We start from the raw sequence: 14,184 nt of genomic DNA on the forward strand, positions 1-14,184 counted from the left end.
CCAGTATAACCAGGTCTAAACTGGGATGTATCAAAACACAACCTGAGATGACAACAAACAGTGAAGAAACCAAATCAAATCAGTTCAGAACCAACTGTTAATACTCCAAAATATCCCAAATACCAGTGAAACCAGCACCAGCAGCTTTACATAAACTGGGACACAGTTGCACACTGTGCTCTGTAGTAGCATCAAAGAAATCAGTGATGTTGGTTCAGAAACAAGCTGGAAAAACTCATGATAAAGGAAAATACCACAAATACCATACAAAGTGTTTCCACACCGTCGACCGGACGGGGATTGGGATCACCACATACTTCTGCACTGTGTATTAAATGACACCAGTCAAACCAGTTCAGCCACAACACTGTCAACAACAAATATCATACATCACAGAAACCAATCAAACAGAGCTGGGAGAGAGAGAGCTCTGGGTCCAGTTACACTTCAGTGACGTGTCCGTGCCACAACAATAAACTGACCAACGTCAACGTCAGATCCTGCAGGTCCTGCAGATCCTGCAGATTCTGCAGGTCGGTTCAGATCTTCTGGCCGCCACAGTTTGTTTGGTGAAGGTTTTAAATGTGACGTCAGGCAACAGTAACACAGTGATGTGTTTTATATTGTTCTGGCTTTGTGATGTAGCACAGTGGATTTGAAGAATGCAGGTTTTCAGTCTGAATTTGAAGGTATTCACATCTATACTGAGTGCACAATGTCGCACCTGTTGCCCTGTATATACCTGGTCCCTGTAGTGTAGGACAGAGACTGTGGTCCCAGATCAACACACAAGGCCTGGACAGTCACCTGATCTAACCTGAGCTTGTTTAAGACTTGTTCAGACAGAAGGTAAAAGGTCCAAATGAAAAGAGGAGATGGCTGAAGTACAGGCCTGACAGAGCGTCGCCATGGAGACACTGAAGCTGTGTCCCAGGAGACACATCCTTCAGAGGCTGAAGACCAAGTGTGTCACAGCGGCATGACTCAGCTGTACCTTTTCAAAGGCTCCTTTAAATGTGTCCTTCTTTTCCTGGGCAACAAAGGCTGCAATAGGTGGAGCCTTCATGGCCCAACATATCCCAAGATTCATTGCGTGCCAGTAATGAAAGCAAACAGCACAGACAGAGAGACTGAGGGTCACACTATTAAATGTAAATATTGGGTTTCAACAGTACAACAGTTAAAACCAAGGACCTTAAAACCTCAGGTTTTTGTGTTATGTAATTGTTTGATCAGGGAATATTTCTGCAAATTAAACGGATGTTTTGTTTTAAATGTCGGAGTGGAAAATACTGTGAAGTCGTTCAGAGAGCGTCCAGAGGCGAAGGACGCAGCCTGAAGACGTGAACCTCAGATATTTGATGAGTGGATGGAAAATGAGCTGTTTAGGAACATTCCTGCTCTGGTGTTTATGAACCTTACACACTTCATCACACACTCACACACACAATCCATGTTACACAACTCATGCTGCGCTGTCAAACACTGTCCTGTCAGAACCTCTGTGGAGCCAGGTGCTGGGGAAGCCTACCTGATGGTCTGCACGCGCTCAGTTTGAAGAGTGCTCACGGGGCCATCCTGTGAGGAAACACACAAGACATGTTCATGAGTGTGTGAGTGTGTCCACGGATCTCATCATAGACACACAAACAGAACAGGGGTGGAAAGTCACTACAATACATTTACTCAAGTACTGTAATTATGAGGTACTTTACTTCAGTATTTCCAACTTGTTCTATACTATTTACTTGTACACCACCACTAACTAGATTTTACAAAGGTCCAATGTGCAGAAATGCACACAGCCTGTATTCAGAAACTGAGCCTTAAAACCAGCCGTCAGGACTTCTGGACCTTTGTGATGTCACAACAAAGCAGCCCCGCCCACCTGGACCCACCATCCAACCTTGCAGGATTTGGTTTCTCTGAGTGTTTACCTGAAATCTGCTGTATTTTTATTGGATCACTCAGAAAACAGTCAGCCAATCAGAAGAGAGGCTCAGATCCTCTCTTCTGATTGGCTGACTGACCTGTTGTTACTAGAGCTCCAGAGAGAAGCCTGAGAGAGGAGATTAAAACTACACTGAGATGGTTTTTGGTTCTTAAAACCACAGATATATCTTCTGATGGAGATCAGAAGTTAAAATATAACAGATTATTTTACATTTGAGGGCTTGAATCCTCACACAGTTGTTTAAAGTTGGATAAAGCTGTAACTTGTTCGAACAAAGAGCTTCTGAAGGCCATAAAAATGATTATTTTTATTAACTTATTCACATTAAAAAAGGACCTTTAGGGCTCCATCATTCAAAACTCTAACAAGGGACCATCCTGCTCTCTGAATACTTTTACTCTGGATACTAGTAAAAGTACACTTTACTTGCATCAGAGTATTTCTACGTTGTGGTTGTGCTACTATGAGTAACAATATTAAAAATGAATATTGCAGAATATTTTCCTTTGATAAAAACGTGCTGAGTTGAAATATTTCATCATGTAGCTTCAACAACGAGCCGATACAGGAAATATCTGAAATCTTAAAACTGTTTATTATATTATCTGTGTGTGTGTGTGTGTGTGTGTGTGTGTGTGTGTGTGTGTGTGTGTGTAGATTTTTTCATAGTGTGTCAGTGTGTGTCTAAGTCTTGGTATTTGTACATGTTTGTGGATTTAGTCAGGGGTTTCTGAGTATGTGTGTCTGTGTGTGTGTGTGTGTGTGTTTGTGTGTGTCTGTGTGTGTGTGTGTGTGTGTTTGTCTGTGTGTGTGTGTGTGTGTGTGTGTGTGTGTGTGTGTGTGTGTGTGTGTGTGTGTGTTGTTGTGTGCGTGTGTGTGTGTGTGTGTGTGTATATGTCTCTGTGTGTGTGTGTTTGCATTTCTGAGGGAGTCTGGTTCTATTGCAACAGGAAATAAACAGGATGTGGTGGAGGAAGTGGTCACCGGAGGTGTGAAGCAGACGCCCCCCCCCCCCCCCCCCCGGCCAGTACACATCTCCTCACTTTTTACAATCATGCACTCTCACACATACACACACACACTACATATTTTCTCAAGGAAGAATGACTGGGGCAGAGAAAGATGGGGGGAGGAAAAGAAGTTTGAGAGAAGTGGAAGGAAGAGGGAGGGGGGAGGAAAGGGAGAGGAGACAGAGGGGGGAGTGAAAGAGAGAAACAGAAATGGAAAACTGAGGGAGGAGGCAAAGGGGGAGAAACAGAGAGAGAGAAATGGATGAGGGAAACAAAGTGGGTCAGAGGGGGAGGAAAAAAGAGAGATGATGCAGAGGAGGAAGACAGAGTGTGAAAGGCAAAAGGGGGAGGGAGGGGGAAGGAAAGTGGAATTGGGGAGGGGGGCAGAGTGAGACAAATGGGGAGAAAGAAGGGGGGATAGGGACGAAAGACTGGAGTGAGAAGTAACAGGTGACATAGAGGAGAGGGACGAGGAGGTGGGGGAGAGATAAAGTGAGAGGGAGGGAGAGAGAGAGGGAGGCAGAGGGGGGAGACAGAAAGAAGAGGGGGGCAGAGGAGGGAGACAGAGGGGGGGGCGAGGAGGGAGACAGCAAGAAGAGAGGGGCAGAGGAGGGAGACAGAGGGGGGGGCGAGGAGGGAGACAGCAAGAAGAGAGGGGCAGAGGAGGGAGACAGAGAGAGGATTAGAGTATGCGAGTGAGAAGGGAAAGGAAGGGAGGTAGAGAGAGGAAGGAGAGGAGAGCGAGATAAAGACGTCAAGTTACGGGGGTGGGGGGGGGGGGGTGGGGTGGGGGGGGGTTTGAAGTTCCTTCAATTCATATGATTCCTCGTCTCTGCAACATGGTTTGAAATGTGGCAGAGAACGGAAACACACACACACACACACACACACATACACACACACACACACACACACACACACACACATACACATAAACCTCCATACACATGCCGACAACATAATGGATGGAAAACATCAAAACACACAGTGACAGAAAAGTGGACAGTCACATGTGCCACACACACACACACACACACACACACACACACATACACACACACACACACATACAGAAGAACAGCTGTTTTGAGATCAGATTTTTCCGAGTCGTCCTTTTGCTCCGGTCTGCCAGGACGAAGGCAGGGAAAAACTATGACAGTGTTTTTCTGTTTCATGTCTGTCAAAACACACACACACACACACACAGATGGCAAGGCTGACTTGTGTGTGTGCGTGTGTTTGTGTGTGTGTGTGTGTGTGTGTTTCCACTCGTCTGTTCCAGAGAGGAAAATGAAGCCGTCCAGCTGTGCTGTGACGGGGCTCTTTTATTGGTCTATTCCTAACAACATGATCACACTTAATCCACGACGCAGCTCCTCTGCATGTTTTACCCATAATCCTGTTAGGCAAAGGTGCTGACATGAAAGTGATCAGATCTGGTTATTGATTACAAGACCACAGCTACTGCTTCACCTGTGAGTGGCATTCATTCATTTTCCAGACAGACCCACCACCAGGAGTCGTCATCTCTCCTCCTCTTTTCCCTCCTGACCTTTGACACAAAAAAATTCAGACTGCTCTTAATGTGTATTTTGGTTATTGAATACTCTGACATCATTAATCGATTAATAGTTTAGTCTACAAAATGTCAGAAAATTGTGAAAATTGTATATAAGTGTCAGACAGGAGTCAGTACTGTACAGTCGCCTGAATCGGGTTGAGCTCATTAGTGTGAATGTAAACATACTTATAGGAGTGTAATGAAGCTGATGTAAGAAGGGCGACATCGGGCGCTTTAAAAGAAAAGCCCATGAATTATTGCTCCTGTATGTGTAGAAACTGCTTACAGTTCATATGTAACATTGGCTCTTTTTCTGCTCATCATCACCAGGCGGGGGGACGATTTTCACCATCTCGCAACTGTTACTGCAACTTTCGAGCAACATCAGCGAGATTCAGCACGAAAAATCTGATGCAAACATTTTAAGAGAATTGAGTCATTCAGACGCGACTGTAATGGCACAGTAACAGTCTCATACTCTATCAACACCATTAATATGTAAACATTGTCTCCTGAGAAGTTGATGGCAGCAGTGTAAAAGGGTCCATCTCACAATGAGGGAATCGTCTTGTTCCTCGCATCACTACACCACATTCTCGATGCCATCTTCAGTTTTTAGCTCAACATTAATGTTTTTAAGGTCTTATAAAACCAAAACCTGCTGAAACACCACTGGAGAACTGGAGAAATCCCTAAATTTACAGGATAAAGCTGCTGTTATTGTAACTTGCATCCCATCATCTATCTGATGGAAAGACCAAACCAACAACATGTCAACTTTTATTTATATAGCCCGACATAATAAATCAAAATTTGCCTTGTTGAATTTTGACTTTCAGACTTCCCTACTCTGTATCCCTCAGCTCCAAGGCCACTGGTTCCTACTGAAGAAAAATCCTAAAACAATGAGTCACAAATGTAAAGTTTCATTCAGAAAAAAGCTCAGTAATTTCCTAAGACAGATGGTCACTGTAGTTTCTAACTAACGTTACTCAAACAGAGAGAGTGCATTTGTTGGGCACTATTTTCAGTGGCGGATTAATCTACATTTGTTTCACTTGAGAGTATTTACAGCAGCAGGACGTGTGACCATGGTGATGGAAGAAGATGCCATGCAGGATGATGCTGGGGCTCATTGATGTTTTTACAAGAAAAGAGGAATAAGATATAGAACCGCATTTTACAAGCACAACTCGTTTACCAGCCTGAATCAGATCACTTTGGGCGACTGGCTGATAAAAAGCTCCGGACTCCTTCCCATCTTTCCTGACAGTCTGCTCAGCGTGCCGGCCAATAAGAGAGTTGATGTAAAAAACAAAAAAACAATCTTTAAAGTCTCATGACTTGGGATGAATTCCTGCTAATCACATCCCTCTCCTTCTTTTCCTACCTTCTTTCCATCCTTGAAGATGGCAAGAAACAAAGCAGAAACAAAGAGTTGTGGAATATTCCTCTGTTGATTTTCCATTCGTTGTAGACTGGGAAGTAAAAAGACCTCCAGGCCTTCTATTCTTATCTCTTCCCTATTCTCTTTTTTCCTTGTCTCTCCTATAGTGAACCGTCTCTTACAGCCATCAGCTGTTTGTATTTCTGTTTGTATCATAGTCCTGAGTCTGCATCACCCTGATGTTTCCAGCTGTGACCCAGTTTTATCCTATAGGCAGCCATAAAAACAACCACTGCTCAATATAACACACAAGCAGCTAATGCAACATCTGATGAGCTAATAAATCCACCCAGTTTATGTTTTGTCCAGTCGACTAGCTAAATAAGTCATATCATCCATCCACTGACAGTGTGACCGTTCAAACGATGGTCAAGAGGTCTGAAGCACACAAGGTCTGTATGTTATCTCCACATGCATCATGTCCAGTAAAGGCAATCATCAAAATACATTTTGTAAAAATATCCATCCAGTGAATAAAATCACACTTTCAACCTGAAGAACCAACAGACGATTGGACCTCAGTTCATTTATTCAACAAATCATTTAAATAATAAGAACAAACATTTGTACAGTGAAGCTAAAGCTAAGAAGCTAATAAACCAACTAAATACTAATTTTGACAAGTGAAACCTACATTAAAGAGACTGTTAAACAGGTCGTCTGTCAGCAGGTTACTATAACCCATAGTTAGGTTTTGTTGCTAGGCGACATCTAGTGGTCGTAGTAACGATGACAGGAGCAAAGGGAAAAGTGCGGTGACGTAGTTTATAGAGCGACAAAGTCCACGTCAGGAGGAGGTTGGGGTGGATGGATGAATATGACCCAGGAGAGCGGTGTTCGATTCCCATGTGACAGGAGCAGCTTATGTTGTTTCTATTATCCATGACCGTTCACTGTTGTTATAATTGTAACCATGACAACAAAGATCGTCTAATTTTGAGGAAATAATTTTAACCGAAATCACCATCTTTTACTAAACCTAACCAAGACATGACCGTTATTATAGTAACCATGGCAACCAAGGTGGGTACGCCACTATTGGTAGAGTCTGTGTGTTTACTCTTGTAACCATGACAACCAAGGTCTGGTACACCTGCTGCCTTACCGGTGGAATTTCAGGAGACACAGCTGTGGGCTGTATCCGAGGGTTGTTGGTTGTTCACGTTGTTGTCATTAAAACGTTGCGTCAACAAACAAACAAACCATCAAACAATCAACCTTCCAGCCAATTAACTCACTAAGACGATCAATCAATTACCAAAGGTTCACAGTTAGGTTTTGTTTTATGTTTGGCTCTTGACCATCCAACCAAACAGCCAGCTGATAAACAAGCCCCGCCCCAAAACACCAACCAATCATCCAATGTCCTCATTTTCAGGATGTCACCATACAAACCTTCAGTTAGCTACAATGCTATGAGCTATGTGCAGTAACTGCTCAACCATGAAACAAACAACCAACCAGTCAACAACCCACCTGTAAAATATCTACACTGAACCAACCAACAGTGAAAATCCAATGTCCTCACAGCAACAGCCAATCAACCAAAGTTTCCAATAATTCAGCAAAACTAACCACAACCAAACACCGGCCAGTCAGTGGAGAGAGCGGCCGTCACCTCCGCTCCTGCTCAGGCTCTGTCTGCATCAGTCCGACCCAAGCTCAGGCTGATCTTCAGGATTTTTTTATGGTCGTTCTGAACTGAAGAGAGAAGAGAAGGGGAAGGAAAATGCCCAGTTTTTATTCCACTGTTAAGCTGCTCATTATGGAGCCAGACACCACACACACACACACACACACACACACACATAACCTCCCACCTGACACAAACACACATGAACACACGCACTTTCACATGCAACACGTGCGGCTTTGCCCCTTGAGACGTGCGCACACACACACACACACACACACACACACACACACACACACACACACAGACCACAGAGGAATTTCCTAGTTTCATATAAAACTGATAATGGGATGTGTCCCAGCGGGAGTGGAAAATCAGAGGTGACTTACGAGCATCCACATTCCAACCACACACACACACACACACACACACACACACACACACACACACACACACACACGCATACACACACACACACACACACTCAGCTCTTTCTTCAATCACACACACTCAAGCACACAAACACACTAACTTCTGCTTCTCTGGGAAGAGGAGGAGAAAGAAGGAGAGAGACGGAGAGAGTCTGGCAGAGAAAAAACAGTTAACTCCTCTAAGTTTCCATGTCTCCGTAGCGCCGGGCCTCTTTATCGTTCTTCTTCTTTCGTTTTGACAGAGAGGGACAGGGAGGCAGCTGGGCCTCTCCGGAGGGTTTCTGAACATGTTGCTGCAACGTGAAGTGCACTTCCACAAAGAAATGAAACTAAAGGGGTTTAAAAGAAAAGAAAAAACAGTAACTTAGAAGAAGAGAATACAGAAGGAATGAAATGACACTAGGTGAAAGATAGAAAACAAGAAGACAAGGTGAAAAGGGGTGAATAGGGAGGTGAGATCAGGACAAGGGAGGAAAGAGCAGGAATGACAAGAAGAGGAGGACGACAGGATGAAATGGAAGAGAGAAGGAAAAGAATCATGGAGTCAGGATGAAAAGAGCAGTGAGGAAAGGATGGAGGAATGTGGGAAAAAAAGAGGAGCAACAGAAAATATTTTACAGCGATAAGAAACAATTCCTCCACACTCCTCTTCCCTCTCGACTCCCTCCATCGCTCTGCTCTTCCTCTGACCTTTGTCCCATCACTCAACTTCTCCTTCATCTCAGTCGTCACGTCATCCTTTCATCTGCTGTATCTTTCCATCCTTACTCCACCTTTCTCATCGCTCACCTGTGACATCACACAGGTAAACACCTGCGCACAGCCTCCACCAACCAGAGGTTTATAATCCCTCCTTCTCTCACCTCCTCATCATCCCTCCATTTCTATCACTCTATCACTCCTTTGGATGCCCTCCATCTCTTCCAACACTCCTTATTTCTCCATCATCTCTTCTTCTCCTTCTTTCAAATCCCTTTCATCAAAGCATCATCCCTTCATCTCTGCCTCCATTCTTCTGTTTCTCTCCTTCATCTCCTCCTTATTTCACCAATATCTCCGCATCATACGTTCATCTCTTCCTCTGTCACTCCCAATCATCCCTCCATTTCTCCCACAATCACTCCTTCTTCCTTCACTCCCTATTTCCTTCATCATTACCTTTTTCTCATCAGTCACTCCCGTCCACAGTCATCCCTTCATCTCTGCCTCTATCACTCCCTTTGTCTTGAATCACTTCCCATAACTCATCTACCTTTTCTTTCCTCTCTCCCTCCATCACTCCCTCTCTCCTTCTCTCCCTCAGCCACTCCCTCCCTCTGTTACTGATTCATGAGTCTTCTTCCTCCCATCTCTCATTCTCTCCCTTCATTCTCCCTTCTTCATTTTACTCTTTCCCTCCTTCCATCACTCCATTTCTCCTTCTTTCATTCTGTTTCACCCACCTTCCTTCTAACCCTTCGTTTGTCCTCCCTCCATCTGTGCATCCCTCTCTCTCCTGTCATCCCTCCATCATGAAGCCCTGTTTGCCAGGAGACCAGAGGCTATGATATGCTGCCACTACCTGCTGCGTGTGTGTGTGTGGTCCTGGCAGCGTTTGTAGCACAGAAGGTATAAGGGGCTTATACCTGCAGCGAGCGAGCGAGAGAGAGAGAGAGAGAGAGGGAGAGAGTGAAAGAGATGAATGTAGAGTGTGTCGTAAAAACTGGACGTCAAGGTGATGCAGCCACCTGTCCTCCTCGAGTGTGTGTGTGTTAGAGACACTAAGAGGAAGCTGGGGTGTGTTTGGTAACATGAGTTCTGTGCTTGAGTGAGTACACACACACACACACACACACACACACACACACACACACACACACACACACACACACACCAAAGGAGCAGAAATATAGGTCAGACGGAAAGATGCATGTCAGAGACAGAATGGGAAGGAAAAGGAAACAAGTGAAGGAGGATGAAGCAGAGTTTGACTAACACTGAATCTACGATTTAAATTAGTCAGGTATGTGTGCAGTAACTTCACTGTGCTATTAATGAAGACTCTTTACATTACATCTAGTTCATTAAAACTTGGGTCATATTTTTGTAGTTTTGTCTCCTTGTACAGGGAGCTGTGATGGTATTACAGAGACAACATTAAAGCTCCACAGTCTAAAGGTAGATGTCCATGTGTTTGTGATTATAAAGCAGGTCTAGGTTCTATATTAATACTGTGAAAGTATCAAAGCCTCAGTCCACAGAGAAATGCACACAGCCTGTATTCAGACACTGAGCCTTAAAACCAGCCGTCTGGACCTTTGTGATGTCATAACAAAGCAGTGAGACACAGATCCTCTCCTCTGATTGGCTGACTGACCTGTTGTTGCTAGAGCTCCAGAGAGAAGCCTGAGAGAGGAGATGTAAAACTACACTGAGATGTTTTTTGGTTCTTAAAACCACAGATATATCTTCTGATGGAGATCAACACTTTAAATAAAACACAGGAGAAGATAAAATGTGGAGCTTTAAAAGAAGCTGAAAGTTGAGAAGAGGTTGGAAACAAACCAAGAGGTGAGGTTAGTCACTCAGTTTTAGATAAACACTGCTAATGACTTCATTGAAGCGTTGTCACTATGTGAATAAAAACATTTTTTTTATTATATCTGATAGAAAAGATTCACAGGACTGTGAAAATAAAACCCCAGTTGTAATAAATGGAAATTACCCTTCAACTGTTGAAAATGAAAGTTTTGACCCTGGAAAAAAATTGTTGAAAAAACATTGTTTATGGTAAACTATCCTTCACTAAGGGCATCCATGTTGCTAACTCCATATCAGCTAACTTGTGTGCTAACTATCCTGTTCAACACAGCACTTCCTGTGCAGCTGCCAGACTTTACCTGGCAGCAGTGACACAACCTGTACAAAAACAAAAGCTGACACTGTCGGATGGATCACATGTCTCTGCAGCATCATTTTCATACCGTACGCAAATGAATGAGGACCTGTCTGAAGCAGGGAAAACATTCAAAAATCTGAAACACTGAGCTATTCTCTGGCACAAGCTGCACATTAATATTTCATACTTGGTGGTAAATGAGTGAGAAACCTCATGGCAGCTGTTTGTGCAGGGGAAGATAACAACATCTCTCCATCTTCTCATTTAAAGGAGCTGTGTTTTCTGTGCTGCAGAGAAGCGATCGACTCTGGTCTCAGACACACATCGCCTACTCACCCGACTCCAGAGCATCACACCGCGCGTGCACGCCAACACACAAACACATGCGCAGCGAGCATACACGTGCACATACCAGGGCAGAAGCAGCACACTTCACTGTCTGAGAATTTGTGAATGGAAAAATGGTTTAACACACTTGGCGGAGCGGCAGGACTTCCTACGCCTCTCTCTAGGAGGACTGGAGGGACTGAATGTCTCTGTCTCTCTGTCTCTGTCTCCCTGTCAGTCTGTGTATATGTACATCAGCTTTATCAGTCTGTCTCTATGACTCTTTTATCGTCTCGTTATTTGCCTGTGTGTCTGGATGTCTGTTTTGGCTTCTTTCATATGTGTCTGTCTTTTTTCTGTTTGTCTTCCTGTCTGTTTTTCTGTCTCTGTCCTTTTTTCTGTTTGTTTACTTGTCCATCTGAACGTCAACTCGTCTGTCGGCCTGCTTGTTTTTGTCTGACTCTCTGTCTGTCTTTTTACTTCTAAGTCTGTCTGTCTGTATGACATGTTGGAGTCTGTCTCTTTATTTGTCTTTCTGTTCACAGTGTTTACTGAACTGTCTGTAAGTCTCTTTCCTCTGTCTCTCTCTGTCCATCACCAAAACCAGACTCAGTACAGCTGTTATGGAATGCATGTCAAATTAAAAGCCAATTTTAAATAAATGAGCAAATACAAATTAAAAGTCTTATAATAAAAACTAAAAAAAAATAAAAGTCTTTCCAAAGGTTTGAGGAGACAGAAGAAATGAGATGGAGGGAAACAAGAAGAGAGATTTATAAATGAAATGAGAGGACAAGAGGTTAGAGTGGTTGTGTTGTGAAGGATGAGAGGAGGAAAAGCAAAGAAGACACATTTCAAAATAAGTTGCCGCCTACTGAAGTGACACTTTCAGAGAGAGACAGTAGGAAGAAGAGAGAGGAGAGAGCGAAAAGGCAAACAATGGGAATGAAATGAGATAAAAGAGGTGGGAGGAGGAGAGAGGAGAGGAGACGAGTCAGGAGAAGAAATAAAGGGAAGAGAAAAGTAGAGTAAATCAGTTAAAAAACAAACGACATGAAAAGAAAAAGACGACAAGAAATTGCTCTCAAGGTCGCACAAATCGCACTTTGGTCCTGCAGACAAATGGCTGTGTTTCTGTGTGTGTGTGTGTGTGTGTGTGTGTGTGTGTGTGTGTGTGTATGTGTGTGTGTGTGTGTGTGTGTGTGTGTGTGTGTACTACAGTAACTTGTTATGCAAGGGAGGTCCCGGCAGCGAGGGAGACGTGAAACATAAATAAAAACACGCACGCACACACACACACACACTAACACACACAGAAACACACACTGAGTTCAACCTGTTTTCTTGTAAATCACTGTTCTCAAGGCTCGAACGACACCCTGTGTGTGTGTGTGTGTGTGTGTGTGTGTGTGTGTGTGTGTTGTGGTGGCACCCCTCGGTTAATGGAGGGAACTGACACCACTGTGTGAGACAGTCAGCTGTCCAGTGTATGTGTGTGTGTGTGTGTGTGTGTGTGTCCATAAACAGCACCCTAGAAGAGAGTGGAGGGTGACGATAGATAGATAGATAGATAGATAGAGAGAGAGAGAGAGAGAGAGAGAGAGAGAGAGAGGTTAATTTCTGATGAAGTGGCTTATGTCACTGCCACCCTTGTCACACACAAACACGATTACCACACGCTGTCATTCACGGCTGCTGCATCGCCACAACAACAGGGGACCAGGACATCCCCCCTGCCTAGTTGCAACATACCAGAAACACACACACACACACACACACACACACACACACACACACACAGGAAAACAACCCCTTAACAGACTCAGAGAAAGAAAGGAAGACAAGAAAAGAAAGAAGACACAGATAAGTACAGATAGATCGATAGATAGATAGATAGATAGATAGATAGATAGATAGATAGATAAACTGTGAACCAACCTGGCCAGCTCTCCCTCTCTATCACCGAAAGCATTCCTCCGTTTTCACACTCCCTCTTTCCATTGCCACGGTAACAGACACACCGACCGGTCGACTCTCTCACACACTTTCCCTCTCTCTCTCTCTCTGTCTCTCTCTCTTTCTCTTTCTCTGTCACAACCACACACACACGCACACACACACACATGCAGCCACTCAAGTTTAAACTCCCATTATGTCCAGTCCGTCAGCAGCCATCCATTCATCCATCCATCCGTCCCTCCGTCCGTCCGCCACTCTGTGTTTACATCTGAGTGCACTCACTCCTTCTCCAGGCAGGCAGGCATGTGTGTGTGTGTGAGTGAGTGTGTGTGTCTGTCGGAAGGTGTGTGTGTCTGTGTCTGTGTGTGTGTGTGTGTGTGTATGTGTGTGTAGCGAGTAGAGTGGGAGCCCTAGAGAAACACTCCTCTTGCCACAGGAGTAAAGCCCAGGCGTGACGCAGAGCCAGAAATAGATGGAGGGGCCCTGGTAGGGGGGGATGCTGGGCCAACTCATAAGGCACTTCTGCAAGGACGCGTACACACATGCTTGTACTGTACATAAACATGCTGTACATGCACTACACATGTGAGAAGAAAACTTTAAGACACTGATGCTCTGAGACGTGAGGACGTAGAGGGAGTCAGATGTATTTGCATGGTTAAATATATTATGTGTGTACTGTGTGTGTTTGTGCATATATCACAGTGTACAGTGTGTATATCTTTTTACACCACTGAAATAAACAAACAAGTGTCTAAATAATGAAACACAGGAATAAATCAACAACCATTCAGATTGTTGTATCTGCACCTGAGGTGGAAAAACACACTCAAGTCCAAAAAAAACTGTTTAGCGTCAAACCTGCTATACAGAAATGTAACAAATGACAAATATGTTCCTATATCACAAGTGATGCCACCATATATGTCACTTAGAAGATATAAGTTTAATACAACTTATATATGAGTGAAATCTGTATATGCA

At 43.9% G+C, this 14,184-nt stretch overlaps 1 protein-coding gene across 6 annotated transcripts in view; it reads right to left on the minus strand.

Moving 5' to 3' along the window:
* The window catches only part of hivep2a (HIVEP zinc finger 2a), a 102,827-nt gene that overhangs the window by 51,081 nt on the left and 37,562 nt on the right, over window positions 1–14,184 (minus strand). For 4 of the 6 annotated variants that reach the window (XM_071467240.1, XM_071467237.1, XM_071467239.1 and 1 more), the window contains one exon: window positions 1,532–1,578. The exons of 1 other annotated variant lie outside the window; for it this stretch is intronic. The gene's annotated coding sequence lies outside the window, so the exon portion shown is untranslated. Of the gene's footprint in view, window positions 1–1,531; window positions 1,579–13,179; window positions 13,648–14,184 lie in introns of those variants that run through there. One more of the 6 variants, XM_071467241.1, reaches the window with a different exon arrangement.

This window comes from Trachinotus anak, unplaced genomic scaffold (assembly GCF_046630095.1).
Source record: "Trachinotus anak isolate AG129_WGS33_773 ecotype Australia unplaced genomic scaffold, CSIRO_AGI_Tana_v1 ptg000031l, whole genome shotgun sequence".
NCBI lineage: Eukaryota > Metazoa > Chordata > Actinopteri > Carangiformes > Carangidae > Trachinotus > Trachinotus anak.